Source organism: Aphelocoma coerulescens, chromosome 7, assembly GCF_041296385.1.
Source record: "Aphelocoma coerulescens isolate FSJ_1873_10779 chromosome 7, UR_Acoe_1.0, whole genome shotgun sequence".
NCBI lineage: Eukaryota > Metazoa > Chordata > Aves > Passeriformes > Corvidae > Aphelocoma > Aphelocoma coerulescens.
The window spans coordinates 33,215,083-33,221,946 of record NC_091021.1 but is presented as its reverse complement, the minus strand read 5'-3'; positions in this window follow the sequence as shown (position 1 = coordinate 33,221,946).

Here is a 6,864-nt window from a genome sequence, read left to right as displayed (position 1 = left end):
CTTGTGGATACTCTGCACATCCAGAAGAAGTAGATTGAGGTGGACAATGAAAGATGTTGTTCATTAAAAATATGAATCTAAGACACAAATGAAAACTTCCTCCATTTGCAGGCTTGATTGGGAAACGAAAATTGCTGAAAAAGAGATATTGTTCTCTCCTTAACGACAGGAATTTTTTTTTAATGCAAGTCTTCTGACTATTTGACACAATTATTTGGATTTCCCTTAATAATCCCCAAATATTTCTAAACCTTTGAACAAAGGATTTGATTGTAGCTAAGTTTCAATAACAGCTCTGTACATTATGAACAGCAGCATAAGCATTAGTCACATGAAAAATAAAAAGCTCTCCATCTATTTTAGACATTGCAGACTTATTTACAATGTCAGTCCTAATCCTTGACTGTGTGTGCATGCAGACACACTAAGTGTGAACAGATTTTATGAACTTTTATCTGTCACCTGGCACCAGAACAGGGCTGAACCCCCAAACACTCAGCCACTTGTAGCAACTTCAATCTTTTTTGTTGTATTAAATGGGATTTGAAAGGCTTGATCTTTAGACTGAGAAAGGATGGAATTAAAATCCTTGTTTCTCCCTCTTTTTCCCCCTCTCCTCTGTCTGTTTCTTTCCAAGGATTTATATTCAGATTGGAATCATAAGTGGTTTCATTCTGTCCTCAGATCTCCCTGCCCCAGAAATACTGTGGCTACTCAAAAAAGCCCAAGATAAAGTGCTTGCATTGAATAGTGCTATGAATTAGTGATGCATGATGATGATAAAGAATAATGGATGTAAAAATGCATGTGTAAAATAGTAAAAAAATTGTAGTCCTAAGAAAAGTCCTTTTTCTTTGTAATTATTTTTTATTTAAACTGAAATTGTTATAGTTGTTTATTTCATGACCAGAATCTGGTGTATGATTCATAGTACTATCAAAGCAAACAAGTCCTAACTTTGTGATTACTCCCTACCTTATTAAATAATTTAGAAATCACTTTATTAACTTTATAAATTAAACAGTAACAGTGGCTTCTGCAAATAGCAAAATCTCTTTAAATTGCCTTTGGGAATATTTCCCAAGAGTTTATCTTTGTTAGTCATTCCGTAACAAGAAATGGTCTTTTACTTGTGACCAGCTGCCACATCAAGAAACACTGAAAGCTGCTTCTAACTTCTCCCAAGATTGTTTATATACCAATGACTGAGACAAAATCAGTGATTTTTTTGTCTATGTAAAAAATCCTATTTTAGATCATGTAGGTGATATCTATCTATCTATCTATCTATCTCTATATATATGTATCTATTTTACATAACAAAGAAACACATTACCCTGTCACATTTACTACGATTCAGACAGTCATCTACCTCTCTCTCATATTTCCAAAGGCAAAGTTTTCTCTGATGATTTAAATAGAAATAATGTGCTTTCTTTTAAGATTATGTTCATGAAGGCATTAAGAGTATGCATTTGAACAGTTCCTCTAAGATTTATGTGCACAACACACAATTGTTTTACAGAGTAATTTCACAGTATTCATTTTCCTACATGTAACACATATTTAAGGATTGTTATTTGTCTCTTCTTCATCTGAGGCAATACATGGCAAGAATTTTCATTCCACCAAATCGAAACAAAATCCACTGGAATACAGGTGGTGAAGGTGAAGTTTTCCAAGATCAGTAGTTCTATGGCAGACCTTACCAGCTAAACTCCTTCAGGCCTGGCAACCCTTAGAATCCAAGCAGGCAGTTTTTCCAGAGATCTCTGTATTGGGATGTTTAAGAGCCCAGTTCTGAGTAGCCAGTAACATAATGCTACTGGGGGAAGAGAGCTCATATCGTATATGAAAAAGGTTTTAATTATTTCCTGTCACTAGATCAGTTGCATCATCCAAGCCAGATGTACATTTCTTTCTTTGGATTATTCATTAAATGCTTGGTGGGTTTTTTCCCAATGTCTTAAGCTTGGAATGCTTGCATTTAAGCAATCTATTTCATTTAGTACCAGAGGGCTAAGTGCTGATCAGTGACTTCGTGACTGTGGTCACTTTGTGATCTCTTGGTTTCCAAATCTGTAGCTTTCTCTGGGGACAATCATGTTTTTCTTCTCTCCCCTCCTCCATGACCATAGGCAGTGTATGCTCATGCTGGGACCCAAAGCTGTCAGCCTGGAGTTTTTTTTCCATACTGGTGTAGAATGCAGATATAACCCAAGAACAGGTTGCTACACTGGCCCTGAAGATCCAACAGAGGTTGCTAAAATCAAGCTGGGGTCTTTGTCTTAAAGATGGCTGTTCCCGTGCTTCTGTGAAGGTACAATGCTGAAGAGTGGAATTCTGTCTGCTTAGGACAAGGTGCATTGGGTGTTGTGGTACACAGTTCAAAAGAGCAGCAAATGATTTAGTCTGCCAGTTTTCCTCAGCTGTCAAGAGTCAGACTTCCTATACAATCTGTGGTGAGAAATAGTCCTGACATGAAAACAAAGCCAGCCAGACATGGTGCTTAAATTAGGAACTGCAGCAATCCTGTATCTCAGCTCCCTAGTTATGAAGGGGAGACAAATATACTTCCTGTGGTTTTTATTTGTGTTTGGGAGACTGTATCCCTCAATGCATAGAAATTGAAAAGGCACAATCTGCTTCTGTAGATTGTGCCTTTCTACTTTGCCTTTCTACTCTACTCAGGAGAAAGGTCTGCATTTCAGATTTGTGAAGTCTTCTAAAATATATTTTAAAAACACTTTTTGAGTATGCAATACAGAGATAAGAACTAAGAAATACTTTGTGACTTGTCACTTATTGTTTCAAGTTCTGGCATCAATCCTGAAGCCTTCATGCAGGCAGACTTCTGGGAAGTGGCAATTCAAGTTCACTAAAGGTAAAAATGGTTCTACAATATATATTTAATTCAGTTTTTGAGGGAAATAACGCCACCTTTCCCACTGCTCTGCTTGGTACAGCTGCTGCTGCTGCTGCTGACTTTTAGCGGTATTTTGAGGTGACTTAGGAAAAAGCAAAGAAAAAGAAAATTAAATTATACATTAAAATTTAAAACAATATTAAGGTATTTAAAGTACAAATAATTAAAAAATACATTAAAGTTTATCTAGAGAATTATGCTCTCCAATCATGGGAACAAATAAACAGTGTGGGTTTCAGAACATCATGAAATCTATCAAAAATACAGCCACTGAGCAGGAAACAAAAAATCATCATTCATCAAATCCACTGTGAAAGAGCTGCTAAATCACAACTAAACTGCAATTATTGCAGATTGTTTTGTTTAATAATTTAGACAAATGAATCCAGAAATGGAAGTCCTATTTCCTTTCTTGTCTAGTAGCATAAGTCTGTTAAAAATCCTAATCTTCTTGAAACCATTGAGAATTTGACTCTTGATTGCAGTAAGTTTATGGATTTACCTCTGATTCTCGCTGCTGTAAAAGGAATATCAGCACAAGTGAGTCCAGATGCTAAAACTGCCCATGCAGCAATGAAAGAGAATTACTGGAAATGGAACAGTTTGATAAGCACTCAACAAGGAGGAAAGGCAGGTATAGAAGCCAGCAGCTGCCACACGGAGTAGATGAAATGCCTGTGATGGGAGAGGGAAACAAATGAATTTTCACTAGAACTGAGCCTCTTCCACTGTAGGTGGGAAGATGAGCAGGTTTGTGATAAAGAAGAACAATCTGTAATTCAGAACCTCTACCAAAAGGAGAGTGAAAGTGTGGGGAGAAATAGAGGAAGGCATAGTATTTATAAATTCACTAGGACTAAAACAATAAAGGGACAGAAAAGCAGCCCCCGTGTTACACAGACAGTGCTTAAATTTTCTGTGGGGAACAGAGCTATGGAAGGCTGAATTTCTGTCTGTTCTGTATTTTTATCAGCAAACTATCAAAGACTGTTTCATATAAAATAAGGAACTGAGGTTTGATCTTTCTTTTGTTAGGGAGGAAAAACACCAAACACAAAACCACAAGAAACTTCCTGTATTGTTTATGACAGTGAACCCCCCCAAATTATTACTTATTTCAGTTGGAACAGGCCCACAAGAAATTTGTTGCTAGAAAGGGAGTACCATGGGAATCACATTCATAATTAAGAAACTAAAATTTCCAGTTACTAATGCAGAACAAGAAGCAGTAACAAGGACTGTGAACATGATGGTATTAAAAATTCTCTTTTGCACAAAGGTTGTCCAGAATGCTCTCTCAGAGAGGAGAGAAATTTAACTGCCATAATTCCCATTAAGTGCATATGACCAAAATGGTTGTGTTGGAGCTGCTATTGAGTGTTTCTGCTGGGAGAGAGTTTAATAATTTATAAAGACCCAGTTTCAGTAGCAGATCTTATGGTTCCTGGAATGGTATAACCTTGGTTAAAGGTTCAAGCAGACATTTTATAGGTGTAGAGTGAAGCACAAACATTTTAGAAGGATATGTATATGCCACCTTTGACCATCCATTTTGTTCCCATTAATACTTGGTTTTGAGGAAGGTGAAATTCCATCTAGTCTGAGATCTGCATTTAATTCCCAGGACATTCAACATCCAAAATTTTTAGTGGATATCTGATTCTGCGAGTTTTTTACCGTTTGTAGTCAAGCTTTGAGATTTCCCAGTTCTCTGAAGAACAAACAGTCGTAGCTGGAAGTGCTGAGTGGGGCAGAACACGTTTACCGGCAGGGATGGTTTTTCCTGTTGTGTTTGACGCATTTGACAGTGACATCTGGTGACCAGTTATTTAAGTGCAGGTGCTTCAGGGCTCCTCTCCTACTTTACCTTCACTGTGATAAAAAGTCCATCATCTGAAGCTAAGGACTGACTCCTAGTCGCTCTCATGTCGCTTCTCATGTCACTGGCTGGATGCCTTCCAGAACGGATACAGCAAGTTGGACTAGAGCAGCTTAAGGCTTTCATAGTCTTTACTTTCATAGTCTCTGCATTCTGCTTTCACCCCTTGTAGCACCTGTCTGGTGTAAATACATTAAAGGAGCAGAGGAAAATCCCAGGGTATTTGTAATAATCTTCCTGCTTACTTTTTGTTTATACTGAGATGCTTGGAAGCAGGGACCTGCTCACCTCCTGTTCTGGTAAACATGACAGAGAAGACTATTCCTAATTTCTAAACTATAAAACAAATCTCATGAAAATGTTGAAGAAAATAAGAGCAAGTAAATGGGGAGACAAGTGTCTCAACATTGTGATCTGATGTACAGGTATTTGTTCCAGACAGGCTTTTCACAGGATAGAGAGAATGTGGATAAAGGCACACACAAGTTATAGGCAACCTTTTCATTCAGTGAGCAGTGGACATCCCTTCCCAGGCTGTTCAGAGCCTGCAGTAGCTGCCGAGACTCCTCTCCTGCTCACCAACTCATCTTGCCTGTTCCTTGGGTAAAGCTGGGAAAGGAATCTTGCCTTTCTCTAAGTCTAATCAATAAAGTAAACTGTTCACGCACTGCAGAAGGGGAGCAGCTTATCCTTCCAGGCCTGCTTTGTGTTGCTCCTCCTTTTCCAAGATGAAAAAAACAGAGTCAGAGATACAAGCCTTGACTCCAGCCTCAGATCTGAATGTTCTTGAGTCTGAGATTTGGGCTGAAACTGAAGCATTCCTAAAGTTCAGTTTCATGCCATGAACATCAGTTTATTCTTCATAGAAAGATTTTAGTCCTTGTCTGTTCATGTCACTGGTACTTGAGTTTGCAAAGTTTTAACTTGATATTGTTTATCCCTTTTCCCCTTTAAAAGGGACAGGTCTGAGGGCGTAAACCCAGCTTTCCACACATTTTGATTATTTATGGAAGTAAATAAACAGTGGAACATTACCTGTGAGCAGCCCTTGTGATCCTTGCAGGTAACTGCTTTGGCACCACACTGTTGTCTTGCCATTAACCATTCGGCTTTTGCCTTTTTCTTTACTGTCGACTTCATGTAATAAGGCCCAGACTCCAGCAGCAAAATGCTTGTTTATTCTTGCAGGCCTGGCATTGTTGACTTTCTTTCTGTCTCTGTGACTTTGCAGCACAGGGCTGTGCAACTCTCTTTGCAAGGAAACTTGTTCTCTGTACTTGTCATTACCTTTCTGTTCTGTATTACCTTAAACTTCAGTACCTTTCACCTTCTTGGACCGTCTTCCCTTTGGACCATTTTTATTAAAATACTAAGCAGAGCTGGGATTGGCACAGACTTCAGAAAGATGCCCATTTCTTCCCAATAGTATAAACAGTTGCAATTGCTGCTTCTTACCTACCTAGTAGTTATTCTTTTAATCTCAATTTTTTCCACTTTAATAATTAATCTCCCTTGAGGCAGTGAAAGCAATTCTCGGCTAAGTATATTGAGATTAGTTCCAATGCATTGAGCGTATCTAAAATACCAGTTATCTTATTGAAGACTCTACAGATTACCTCAATCTAATGGGTTAAAACCATGAGGCATTTTATTGCAGTTTTCATTTAGTTCTCTGTCCTAGATTTACCCATTCTATAATAATGGTACTAAAGTCTTGCAAAATGTCAATAATATCCTCTCACTTGCTCCATTTAAAAGTATACATAGCATGTCTTCTTTTGCTCCAGGTCATAGGATGTTGCTGTCAAATTATAGGAAAAAATATCCCATCTGCTATATTGGTGATTTTTTAAACATTTGGATGAGGAATATTTACTCCCTTATTTTCAGTTTTGTTGTTATCATCTGAATTTTGTTAATATATAGGGTGTGGTAAATGCTTCACTCCCATGAGATGCCCCACTCTTATTCTCATGAATGTCTATTTTGACAAGTTTTCCTTCCAAATGAGATTTGATTTCATCTTCTTTCATTATTTACACACTTGAATAACTCTGGA